Source organism: Diorhabda sublineata, chromosome 1 (genome assembly GCF_026230105.1).
Source record: "Diorhabda sublineata isolate icDioSubl1.1 chromosome 1, icDioSubl1.1, whole genome shotgun sequence".
Taxonomy (NCBI): Eukaryota; Metazoa; Arthropoda; class Insecta; order Coleoptera; family Chrysomelidae; genus Diorhabda; species Diorhabda sublineata.
The window spans coordinates 17717625-17731832 of record NC_079474.1 but is presented as its reverse complement, the minus strand read 5'-3'; the positions used below and the strand labels follow the sequence as shown (position 1 = coordinate 17731832).

The 14208-nt window shown below is 34.3% G+C and overlaps 1 long non-coding RNA gene across 1 annotated transcript in view; it reads left to right on the top strand.

Moving 5' to 3' along the window:
* The window catches only part of LOC130443039 (uncharacterized), a 28492-nt gene extending 14883 nt beyond the window's left edge, over positions 1-13609 (top strand). Inside the window, exons 2-3 of the long non-coding RNA XR_008909815.1 lie at positions 10467-10503; positions 12081-13609. This is a non-coding gene — a long non-coding RNA (uncharacterized LOC130443039). The remainder of the gene's footprint in view (positions 1-10466; positions 10504-12080) is intronic.
* The last annotated feature ends 599 nt before the right edge of the window (positions 13610-14208 follow it).

The window sequence follows — 14208 nt, the reverse complement described above, 5'->3', positions numbered from 1 at the left end:
GTTGCCATTCCCCAAAACTCAAGTAGCAACCATCGTATTTAAGATGTCAATGTCAGATTTGACATATTCGCATCATTTTTGCCAAACCTCAAAATTTAAGTAGCAAGCATCGTATTTATGATTAAAATAACCAAATCTTCGATAAACTTAAATGTTAAATGCTGCAAAAATTGCTACATTTCTCTCAACTTCCGTCTTGAAACGTCGTCCACTTAAATATTCCTTTTGATTAAGTAAGAACCAGAAATTATACGTGGTCAAATCAAGTGAATAGATGGGACATTACTTTCACGTAAGAATTCGATATTTTGTGGTTGTATCTTCAAGTAATATTTACACAGTTAAATAGTAATATTTAACTGTGTACTTAAAGAAGTGATACGCCTTTGGATTGGGAATGCTTCATTATTTTATTACTCTCTCATGCATAAAAATAGACTTTCATAGTTCATTTTTATATTTTCCTGCGGCAATAACCTTGAGATGTTGCATTTAATGGATTTAACATGAACGTACTCATCATAATAACTTAAATCCAACTTAGTCACGCCTCGTAGGGTATAATAGTTTACTTGTTTGCTTTTCAACCGAGTACTTTCTTACTGTTTTAATGACCCGTTCCGAAGAAATTGCCGTGTTGTGTGTCGTCAGTCGCTAACATGTCTTCCCCATTATATATACATTTAGTTGAAATTAATTCGAGTAGAATTTCGAGGAAACAAACGAGCGGCTTTCGATTTCGTTCCGTTATTCTCCCGACCGAATCTAGATTCTATAGTGCACAAAATGAGCATCACTTACTTATACGATCGGAAGATACAACGGTGATTATGATTTATGGAACATCTTCCCCCACACGTCCACCTACGTGTAATAGAGATGGCAGCGGCGCGGTAAAATTATATTTGTATCGAATTAAATCACAATATCGATACTCGGGAAAATGTTAAGGTTACAAACTAGGTTGTCATATTGAAATTAGGCGTTATTGTTTGTAGTTTAATAAAGTAAATATGAAATTAATCAGTTACTTCATCGGTAGGTATAATCGAATGATTATGAAGAGTGACTCGTAGTTTAGATCAATTTTAAACGTCAAATAAAATAGACATTCGCCCTATACCATAAAGTTGTTGGATTTTTAAATACAGACAAAAATATTAGCTTAATCTTTTGCAAATTCACAAGCACATAAAACATACATTAAACAACCACCAACCAAAAGAAAGACCGATTTAAGGGGTTGGTTCCTAGTTGGATGAGATTTACTAGAGAGAGTGCACGTTGACAAATATTAACGCAAATGTTCAACAGTGAACGCGACTGGTTATTTAATGAAAAAACTATTACAGGTTATAACAGGGATATACCAAAAAGGGATTACACATTTTAATGTAACTATTTCAAAATATCAATGTAAGATATAGTGAAATAACCTAAATAAAAAACAAAAATGGCCCCTCCATTAAGATCAATAAACTTTTACATGCGTTTGAACCAATTTTGGAAGAATTTTTTAAAATTCCTATTGAGGTACTTCTAAACATGTAATTAGACGCATCAATCTCTTCTTCGGATGTAGAAAAACGTTGACCTCGCAAATTATTTTTGATTTACGGGAATCAGAAAAAATCATTGTGGATTGTACGGTGGATAACACGTCAATTCGATGTTTTGATTTTTCAAAAACGTTTTGGTGTGTGAGAGTTCGCAATATCCTGGTAGAGAATGATTCGTCTTATGTGATTGGTATTCTTGATTTTTTCGAACAGTTCTGGCAAACAAATGCTGTTATACCATTCAGAATTGATCGATCTATGTTGCTCTAATGGAAAGCTGACGGACGTGTCCAGTTATTCCAAGTGCCTCGTGAACGAACAACCTTCGTTGGATTCGACCTACACAGCGATTATACATAGATCCATGATTTGTCTTCTGTCACGATCTTGCAATTTCAGTTTATGCACAACAGTCGATTTTAGACGACCTTCACGTAATTCATCCTGTAGGGAGGTGCGATCACTATTGAAATCGGAAAACCAACGAAATACGTTAGCTCAAGATGGTGCTTCATCACCAAAAGTCGAAGCGAGTTGATCGGCGTACTGATGTTGGTTTGATCCATATCTGAGTACTTTCACCGTTAAAAATGTCAAAATTTATGATAGAAATGTCAAATTTGACACATCCAAATCAGTGTTACCATATGTCAAACGTATTTGGAATGATTTAAAATATCCTAATAGAATTTTTATTTGTATTTATATAAAACAGTCATTGAAATGATACAGTGGCAATCGAAAGAAAAAAATGTAGTACCGTGTAATTGTCTAGATGGAGTTTGGTAGTTACCATTAACTTAATTTCATTAGCATCGTATCCAATCAATTTTTCATCTAGCCATTGTTGTATTTCAACTCTTAGATTGTTTTAAGTGGAAACACGTTCGTTTCGGTGCAGCATTGACATGAAACAGGACGTAATAGTCGTCAGTTTTTCCAATTGATTCGAATCAATTAAAAGAAATTTACCGATCACGTTTTGCATTACGTAAATTTTTTTTACAAAATACAGAGACTCTTCATAGATTGTATGTTATAACTTTCAAGCTTGAAGTGTTTCTTGACGTTCACGCCCCTTCTTCTTTCGTTTCGTCTTTTTCCATTCGTCTTGTTGTTCTTCTACGTACGAGGTCAATAAACTCAGTATTCTCATCGTTTTCGGCAAAATCATTGAACTCTAGTCAAATAAGTCCCCAGTGCAGATCATTAGTCTTTGGAGCTTTCAAATGATTTGTAACGGCAGTATTTCTTCTTCTACTTCTTCTTATTTCTTTTCTCTAGGCAATTCTGTCTCTTTCTTTCTTTTTTTGTGCAGTATTTCTTGTAATTTGGCAGTTACCAAATTGCAGTTCCGCCCAAGCAAACAAACTACCAAGTATTAAGTGTTTGGAATTAATTCTAACTGACAAAGTTACCGCAATAGTAACTATTTATTTCACATTATTTGAGATACAATTTCTGAGTTTTCTAGCCATCAATAGTACAGATTTTCTGATTTTTTGAGATACGACACTATTTAAGCGGAGGTGCGAAATATCTATATAAACATCACGTCTTTGTTAGAAGTTTAGTTCCAAGTGTGGAAAATCTAAAAGAAAACGAACAACGTCAAATAATTGTCAAGTTTTATGAACAAAATCAAGACTTGAAGAAATCACTTTGTAAGAATGGGAATAGCCAAACAATTTAAGATATCCCTCGACGAAGTTTTGGTTAAAGCGGAAAACTGGGAGTTTGCGGCGAAAATTGGGTAGAAAATCCAAATTGGATAAGAAATATATAAACAACATTCTAAAGGAACAGAATGTAAGTCAAAAATAAAAAAAAATCCTCACCGAAATATCTAAAAAGCAACAAATGAAACAACAATCAAAACTTTGAAGTTTCAGTGACACAAATTTTCGCCCGCTAAAGGTTTAGAAATTATTATAAACTACGAGTCATATTTTACTTTTGACGGGAATCAAACGGTGAATCGTAAGATACATTATTGTCAGAAAGGCGGAAGAAGTATCTCTGAGGGATTCAGAAAGAACAGATCTGCTATAGTTGCTATTTTTGTCAAAACCAAATTACGAAAAAGGCTATAGAGTTCAATAGCGTTCATCGATCTCACCCAAGCATTTGATAGGATACGATTGAGGGGTGCAACAACTCTACTAAAGAGAAGGAAGATTCACCCCAACATAATAAAAGTAATCGAAGATCTGAACACCGATAATTACACATAGATATATCAGAAGGGAAAATAAACTGATCAGCAGAATGACGGCCGCTACCAGACAAGGAGACAGCCTCAGCTCGATCTTGTTCAGCATAATAATGGTTGAGATCATTAACGAGACAAAGCAAGCTGGAGGAGAGTACACCGGATGGAAAACTAATGCTGCTAATGACGCAGTAATCATCTCTGAAGACGAAGATAACTTACAAAGGCTGCTGTGTAGGTTTGATTAAATAGCGAAAGCTTTTAACATGCAAATATCTCTGAAGAATACCAAATCTTTTGTAGCATTCAGAGAACCGAGAAGATGTACTGTAATGATCTGTAATGACATACGCAATATAGAGACCAAAGCAGAAAACACCATAACTGAGCGGCTTTTATGAACTACTGAAATGCGAATGCTGTGATCAATAACTGGATACGCATTATTTGACCACAAGAGATCCAGGATGTAGTGAAATGAGCGAGAAATAAGCGTAGGAAATGGAGAGAGAATGTCAGATTACTGTTTGGCAAAGATTGCAAAGGAAGAAAAACCGAATACATTCCGACCACCTACAAGATGGTACGAAAGCTGGTCTTCATCATCCCAGCTGCAGCTAGACAACCATTGATGTAAACACAGGACTAAGTCGTAACGTACGATGAAGAAGAAGACGAGGAAGTAAATTCAGAAGTGTATTTTAAAAGTTCAATTCGAAAGTGTTGATATGGTTGGCGACATCTTCGCTTGGTCGATTTTCAGCTTCATTTGTCCTTCTGGAAACTTTGTTCGATCTAGATCAACGCAGTTCATAAAAAAAAGCATCCCGAAAGAAATTTTGTGTTTTGACTAGATAAGGCAACTGCTCATTATACAAAGAACGTTGTGGGATCTTTTGCAGAATTCCATATTCCGTTTAAGTCTAGAAATGTTCTTATTGTGCCTCAACTGCGGTCAAGTGAACGTTTTTGAGGAAATTTGTTGGAAGGAAACGTATATTCTGAACGTTGGGAAGCAACTGTACGTCATTAAAGTGAAATAATTGAATTAAAACAAACAGTTTATAAGGATTCTTTGTGCCCACAACCCTTATCTTGAAAGTGTAGATTATCTTGTCTTCCAAGGCATACTTCACGTAATATTTGACAAATATATAATAAAAACCTTCATATTTAAGGGGTATAGTACGTATTTTATTTTTTATCTAGATTTGCATATTTTTAGTTCCAAATTAACTTATCGGATTATCGCATCTCTATTCAGTGACCTCGTTATATGATTAGCGAAGAATCATGAAATTTCATCAAGTTTCTCATCACATGTGCGCTATAAAACTCATTATTTTATCATTAGAGTTTCTTTAAAGACGAAACTAACAAGAGTAGAATGATATTAGTATTGAAAATATTATTGTCGTCGAAGAAAATTATTATATAGACGAAATATCGTATTTAACGTGTCAACGAACGCCAACAACTTTTATAAGAGATTCGTTATGTGGGTTGTGATAAATTTCTGCTCTCGATGAGGTTAGTACATGAAGAAAACCAAATATTTCTCAATTACTTTCCCAAACGTATCTACGGTGTGGTTTTTAAACTCGTTCAAATCCAGTTCACTTTGTAAAAGAAATTTGTTCAAAAATTATCATTGCAAATATTCTCTTTATGTAGAAACAAATTTTAGAATTTAACATCATAAATTTTATTACTTTGTTGGGAATAATTTTACATCTGTGCACCATCTGTTGGAGATATACAACACTATGTATGTATGTTGTATGTGGATGGTGGGATATCATATAAATTGAGACTGTGTCCTGCTTTTTTTGTTGCATGAAGGGTTTGTTTGCCCCTGAGAGCTTATCAACTATTTCATTCCTCTTCACTTCGGTATGTTCGGGAAACTATTGAAGGGTAACTTTATTCCTCTTGTCTAGCTCATTTATCTTGTCCAGACATTCTCAAACTATGACATTAGAGCTCAGAGCTCAATTGGCTGCTTGGCTATCGGACAGGATGATGATCTCTTACTTGCGATAGTTTCTCTATAGATTAAACTTGACTTATTTATCAAATGGATACATTTCTGCTTGAGACATACTTGGTGGTTGCCCAGGCTTTCAGAGTGATTGGTCCTGAGCTGGTACACTCCTATTCAGTTCTGTCTTCTGCTTTAGATCCTTCGGTATACGTTTTAATGGCATTTCTTGTATAATATTGAGATCCCAGTTACTTCTGCAGCTTAGTATTGAGGTAATTTTTTTCCCAAAGCTTAACTTCTTCGATTCATCATCTTGGGACCAGGTTTGGTCATAATTTAGGGACAGTTTTTCTTTGGCTATTCCGTCTCGGATCATTCTAAGTGATGTTTTTTTTTCTACCACGACTGCTAGTACTATGTGGAGAATCACTAGTGCAGCTCTTTGGCATGATTTCATGGCCCCGTTTGGAAATACGCAAACCTGACTTTGTACCTTTGAGAGATTGTATTCAGACGAGTTTTAGTACCCCAAACCACTGCCCCCATATGTGATTATTCATCTACTAATAACTAGAATTTGAAGAAAAATTTTATGTTTGATAATAAATCGAATAAAAAGTGGAAAACAAAAACCAGAAAGACCGTTTGTGCTTGCTAGCTCTCTTTTCGAGTTCTTTTGGCCAAAAATCCAAAATTTCCGCTTTCTCTCCGCTCTCCTATTGAAAATTTTCATTATCCAACCAAACTCTACCTGACGAATCTATCTCTTAAACTACATTTATAGTGTCATCATCAGTTCTAACAAATTATAAGTACGACTTTTTATAAAAAACCTAAGCAGAACTAATTTTTAATAGTGGCGAATGTTTTATAAGGAAACAAAATTATAAAATCCTATAGTCTATTTTTATGTATGAGAATGTAATATTTTTTTTTAGCACTGGCTTTTATTGGTATTTTATAACCATAAGGTGTATAGAACAATACAAAAAGGTTTGGAATGGTCAAAAGCCTTGTGTATCTACAAGTACCCATTTGGCAATAAAAGTTAGATATTTTGTTTTATTTTAATTACAAGAATCTCTTTCTGTCAACTAAAAATAGTCTACTAAGCCATGAAATGTTCAATCTCACTAAAATCTATTTTTACATTTGGATTTTTTTTAGAAAATTATGATAAACAAGGCAGAAGATTCTACAAAGATCTTAGGAGCATTGTTATTGATTTTATGACATTACATCATCGTATTGAATTAATGTTAACTGATTTGATTTGTTATTTTGTTCAAAATATCTTGAAGAATAGATAATGGAAAAAATGCTTCTTGATTTGCTATCAATAATGGTTATCACGAAGAAACCACACGTAGTAAAACTTCAATATTATTTTCACCTTCTACTCTGCAAAATTTTCATGGAAGAAAATCGAATTTCTGTCGATTATTTTGTTATTGATAAATTTCTTTCTCCACTAATCCCAAACCCAACTCTGCATCTAAGCTCTGAAACTTAGGAAACTGCTATAAATTCAGTTAGGACTTGTTGAATCGCTCGAACAACGGTCTTTTGTTTTCATCTGTTAGCAACAGTATCAATGCTACATTGTTTTTTTTTTGTTTTAATAGACTCGATTCAACTGGTTGTACTCGTTGACTTGGTTTTAATAGCGTATAAACCCATAGCCGTCTCATCAATCTTTTTAATTATTCACATTTGATAATATATTTTATCTAAAACTATCATAGAATCTATTTCCTTTTACAAAAATGACCCACTTTGTCAAGCATTGTTGGCAAAGTATACGAAAATAAACTAGAGAAAAAGCTAAGGGCACTAATTGAAGATAGAAATGGATTTAGGAAAAGAAACATGTATAAGATCATCTAATCAGAATTGATAAAAAAAAATAGAATAAAAGAAATATGAATTGCGTTCCTAGACCTACAAAATTTCATAATAAAATATGGACTTATTCATAGTTCATAGGTGTGGGCGGCCGCTGAAGCCGCCTTCAGATAGGCCCGTCGTGCCCCACTTGACTTTACCAAAGTCCGATGTCCTTCGAGAAGCCGATCAGGCGCTTTAGTATGAACCCTTTGATGTCGTTAGGCAGGTTATGGGGATTAAACCACCCCCATGTGAGTGCAGGGCACTCGCAGATTGCGTGGTCTGCAGTTTCGTCCTCTTCCAGTAGATCGTTGAGAGACGCGATGGCAGCGCTTTTGGCCACATCAAGGATGGATTCTGGGCCCATTGGTAGGCTCGCCTATCCCAGTCTGGCGAGTGAGTCTGCTTTGTCGTTGCCCGAGTGACCGCGTACCTAAACGAGCTGGATCTTGCGACCATCACTCACCAGATTCTGTAGAACTCTCTTGCACTCCAGCATTAGCCTAAAGCTTATCTTTTCAGCCGTTATAGCTTGTATGGCAGCTCTGTTGTCTGTGCAAATTGAACTTAATGCGTTCCTTTGGCGTAGATTGTGTATTGCACGTCCACATTCCATAACAGCGATTACCTCGGCTTGGAATACAGTAGCGTGTTCCCTAAGTGAAAAATATTCGCTTATTTTGGGGTGTCCCCCGCAGAAACCTGCGTCGGCGAAGCATTTCCTCCTAGAACCGTCCGTGAACCAAGTGGATCCATTATTTCGTCTTGGAAGTCTTGGAATCACCATTCCACTGCTCACGATCAGTGATTTGTCCGTCCAAAACTGTCGAAGGACTCATTTAGTCGCTGCCCATCAATTATTCTAATAAGAGGAGACTCCCTAATAGTAGAATGTGCCTTTGCAAATGATCCTACCTGCATATACTGATAAATAACATCAAGGAATTTCGTAGTTCCAGGTAAAACCGGGGATTCGATTTTTAGTAAATTTGAGTTCAAAAACCTTCCGACTGATCTCGAAAATCGCATCAAAACAACATCTTGAACCTCCCTCGTAACGTTGCCTGATATTCGACTGGTTTTGGGATTCCTGATGCTTTTAGGGATACATGGGCTTTTTTACAAAACCTATTTTTAAAGTAAAGCTCATATTTGCTGCAAGGTTGCCTACCAATTTTTGGGGTTACCCTGATGATTTTAGAGGGTTTTTTACAAAACTTACTTTTAAAGCAAAGCTTATATTTGCTGCAAGGTTGCCTACCAGTTTTTGGGATTCCCTGATGCTTTTTGATGGGTTTTTTCACAAAACTTACTTTTGAAGTAAAGCTTATATTTGCTGCAAAGCTGCCTGTCAATTTTTGGGATTCCCCTGATGCTTTTTGGTGGGTATTTTACAAAACTTACTTTTAAAGTAAAGCTTATATTTGCTGCAAGGTACCCTACCAATTTTTGGGATTCCCCTGATGCTTTTTGGTGGGTTTTTTCACAAAACTTACTTTTGAAGTAAAGCTTATATTTGCTGCAAGGTACCCTACCAATTTTTGGGGCTACCCTGATGATTTTAGAGGGTTTTTTACAAAACTTACTTTTGAAGCAAAGCTTATATTTGCTGCAAAGCTGCCTATCAATTTTTGGGATTCCCCTGATGCTTCTTGGTGGGTTTTTTTACAAAACTTACTTTTAAAGTAAAGCTTATATTTGCAGCAAGGTACCCTGCCAATTTTTGGGGTTCCCCTGATGTTTTTTGGTTTTTTTTACAAAACTTATTTTTAAAGTAAAGCTTATATTTGCTGCAAGGTACCCTACCAATTTTTGGGATTCCCCTGATGCTTTTTGGTGGTTTTTTTTTACAAAACTTATTTTTAAAGTTAAGCTTATATTTGCTGCAAGGCATATTTTATGTTTCACATTAGTTTTTAGTTATTGTAGCTTAGGGTGGTGATAAACATTTAAAACACATAAGCAGACGTTTTTTTCACAAATTCTGTACTCAGTAGAAAAAATCATAGTCAACCATTCAGCAATACATTACGTAAACTATTTTTAGCACGTTCTTACTTCGGAATAATTTTTAAAATATTAAAAACACCATAAAAATCGTTTAAAAACATAAGAAAGGAATGTTCTTATTCATCCGTGGCCGCTTTGAATTTTCTCCGAAATTATGTTCAGTAGAAACCATCAGAAAATTTAGTCACTTTATGCGCACAAGAAAAAATTCATGTCTTCTATGCAAAACACGAATTAGAAGTCATCATGTTACAGTTTTAAAACCGTTGAAAAGTCTTTGGGAAATAAACTATTATTGACTGAACTAGCATTCTTTCAGTCCTTATCCGAAGAACCAACAGAGAATATTTAAAAAAAAAAATAAAGACAATTAGAAGTATAAATATTTGTTTTTATTTGTTCTTCTGAAAACTTGATTGCAACCATCTTATAAATACGATAAATTTCTTATTGGTGAATCAACATTAGAGTATGATTGGTCTTGACTGCTAATATATGCAACAGAACCAAAACCGAACACTTCATTTTTTTTGCAGCCGCATTTAGCACCACATCACTTTTTAGATCTGCATAATTCCTACGTTTGTGTTTGAATAAAGATGAAGGGGAGCCAATTCGTATTCGAAACATTTTTCAATTACTCATAATTATAAGAAGGACTACTTTCATCTTATATCAGTTCTATTATGTGGTCAAACTTTACGAGATATTTTTTTCATCAACAAAAATTGTTTTATTTCGTTTTGTAAATTTGTAAATTGTACATTCATTTCCATAATTTCATTAATCGTGTTAATTGCTGTTTTTCTTACAGGAACACAACTTTTTTTGAACTTTTCTAGTCAAAATTGGTAAGTTTTCTCATTTTAACTAGCTGCTAGCACTCGCTTCTTCATATTTATTCCATATATACATAATATTTAAATAACATTAAATTGAATTAATCTAAAAGTATATAATGGTTTGTTACATAAACATTTATGCATTTGGAAGACGTACTAAATCTCTAAATCCTGTAAATCTCCTTGAATTAGCAACCTTTTTAGTGAATGGTCTTTTTTTTGTTTTTGGATCATTTAGGAAGTTGTAGTGGGTTCATAGATCTCGATTCTTCTTCTGGTAGAACCGTCCATGAGGATCGAAATCTACTGGAGAGTTCATTACTTGCTTTTAGGTCGGAGACGTGGACGGATTCTATTATATTAGTAGAGTAGAGGGATCGGTTGATAAATATTGACTGCCGTAATTTTATAAACATTTCTGTATTGCCCACCTTTATTACCTGAAAGTTTTGATAAACTATTATAAAATACACATAACATAAGAAATCCTTTTAGGTTTGTTTTTCCTCAATTTCCAATTGCTTTCAAAGCCTGCTAAACGTTTTGTCAAACGTGCGGGCAAATACTCGACCAAACTCGTTTCTTTTTGAATGCCTACCATCACTAACAGCCCAACACGTCAATAGAGTTCGTCAATCTTCTTTGTTAATTACTTTCCTTTCAAATTACAAAAGAATTGTCTCCTAATCTTTTTCTTCTCTATAAAATACTACCATCAACACCTATATAATCATTGTCTTCAGTTTTAACGTGATTTTTTTGGGTCTTGGTGATTTAGAATCCTTCTACATACGTCAGATTGTAAACGCATATCATTCATGTGCACACCAATGATTTCGTGGTGACACCCACAGAGATGTCTAAGAAACTTTAACTACTTTTTATATTTTCTTCTGTTTTGACATTTTCTTTGATTCAATTTATCTTCAGTACTGTTCTTGGATCATCTAGAATGCTACTAATAATATAACCTCAATTGGAAGTTGTAGTGCGTTCATAGATCTCGAATCTTCTTCTTTTAGAACCGTTCATGATGATCTAGATCTGCTTGTTTTTCAGTCGAACCCGTGGACTGAAAAACGGATTCTATTATATCGCTAGAGTAAAGAATTATTTTTTTACTTTTATCAACTATAAAAACGTGTTTTTTAAATCAACTAATTTCAAATTAAGCTTAATTCATTCCCAATTGTCTTTTTATGTAAAAACTATGTGAAATAATTGATGAATTTCTGTTGTAATCAATTCCATCGGTATATCTAATTCCAATTTTAACAATGTCTGTTGACAGAAATTGAAACCTACAGTTGTTTCACGTCCTCACGATATTAATGATGCTGAAAAAACAACAAACAAACGCTATTCGTAAATAATTGACGTACGTCTGTTGAAAACATCAAAACATGTCATTACGTTTAGTTGTCATTTGTCCTATTTATATGATCAGTTTTTATTTGTTCGATTGTCTTTTTGTTTGAAAATAATTTCTGATTCGTTACGAGTATTTGTAATCGACATAATATTTTATTAAAAAAGAATTCTTCTCTTTCATATTACGTAAAAATTAATAACTTTCTCATATATAGGATGGTTGGAAAACATTAGAAAGTGCTGTGGAAAGGAAAGTTCTACCAGTTTCCACTGACAACTACTGTTGGCAGAAGTATGCAGCTCGCATCCACTAAAAACTACTCCACTTATGTCTTCATGGACCCATATTCCCCCGCGGAATCCGCTATCCTATCTGATTGGTTGGTGGTTCAAGATGACTAGTTGAGCTCTTCTGGTTATTTTATTAAGTTGTCGTCGATTGGGTACCAATCTTTTGCGTTGCACTTATGTGTCCGTAGTGACACGTTCTACTTTACTTGTTGCTTTCCATTCGTTTTCAGATTTATGCACCGCCTCGACCAAGGTCTCAGGTATGATACCTTCATACAGCTTGGCTTCCAGCTCATGTTAAATCTTGGGCAAAGCAAAGAGTTGTGTTCTGGAAAGTATCTATCGAAGAAATTTGTGGTCATAAAAAGAACGTGGAAAATATATTTTGATTGTCAGTTGAAATTTTGATGTTATTTTCCAGTGCAAACCACCAGGTGTGAGTCACTGTTTTACAGTTTATCTAGACCTCTAGGACTTCGTGTTGACTAATCCTAAGTATGGATATTTACTAATTAGAGGTAATTTTGAACAGTCCCAACTACTTGAGGGTGTATATCAAAATATTCGAATCAAACATAATGCCAAATCTTCAAAGTTTTCTTCAAAACTGAGAAGGAATCATATCTGAGATATACTCGGAACGAACACTAGGAAAATTGAATAAACAATAATGTAAAGTAGTAGTTTGATGAATTGGAGAAACGAATATATAACAAAAATTCGGGAATATCTCAATGAAGGAAGACAAATCTATCACCAGGATGAAACATGGTTGGACAGCCACGATACTTTTCGTGAATTCTGGACAAATGATTATTGGAAATGTAAAACAGAAGCACTCCAAAAATTCACACTGTAATATGGTTCCAACTAAAAAGAGAGACCAACTGGAACTAATAATCAAAGAATGTTCAAATAGTAGCACCGAGAATTGGAGAAGTGCCATAAATCACGTAAAACGAGTTAAAAATCGATATGTACCAGTTTTAAATAGACTTGTAATTGATTTAACCGACAGAGATTCTGAGGAAGATGAATGTGAAGCCAGTGATTTATTTGTATTGCAGTATTTATACTGGAAATAAAGACTATAGGGAAAATTTGCTAATTCACAATTTTCCAGGAAATTGTAGTTTTATTATATTACTGTTATAAAATAATCACTGTATTGAATCTATATTACGGCAATGCAAACAAGAAAAAACAAAAGAATAGTATTAACAGCTTTTTCTCCCAAAGATTTTTTAGCTATACCTTTCATTAAAAAGTGTTAAGTAACTTGTTACAAATAAAACTTTGAAGCAACAAATTTATCTTTGGATTTAATTTTACTGAAATTATATTCGCTTGTTATATTAAATACAACTTTTAATGATTCATCATGTACTTTTATAAGCCGGTTATGATTTTATAAAGTAGGAACATCTGTGATAAAATTTGATGCCTGGCATTATATAGCAGCTGGCATTCTTATCTGACCATCCACTAAAGTGTTTGCGAGGAACAATCAATATTTCATAAATACGCACGGCACTCATACCAAATTAAGAAATAAAAAATAATGTTTACTCCCCGTATAAAATTCGGTAAACATATAACAAACCGTCAGTCCACGTGGACTCATCATATCCACTGTTTACCAATGAAAACATCGTTTCGAATAAATGCATGTCTATTGACCGAAGCTGTCAGCGATCGTAAAAAAAGCCTAACAAACAAAAAATTGCTTAAAGTTGGAGAGAATTTATTACATATATTGACAAGCTGCGCAAAGGACAGGATCATACTCTTCTCAGACTACCTCCTTACCATTGCATATTTAACCCTATAGAGTTGATATCAGTCAGAATTACGAAAATGTAATCAGTCTCCAGAACTGAGTAAAGAAGTTATAGCAACAGACCGCCAAGAGTTTTGGAAAAACTGTGTTGAACATGTTGTCAAAGAAGAAGATGAATATGTGGTATCACCTTCTTTGCAACCCCTCATAATTCCATCAACTAGTTCAGACGATTCCGACTACCATTTTCCTTTGTTTTATTTGTAAAGAAT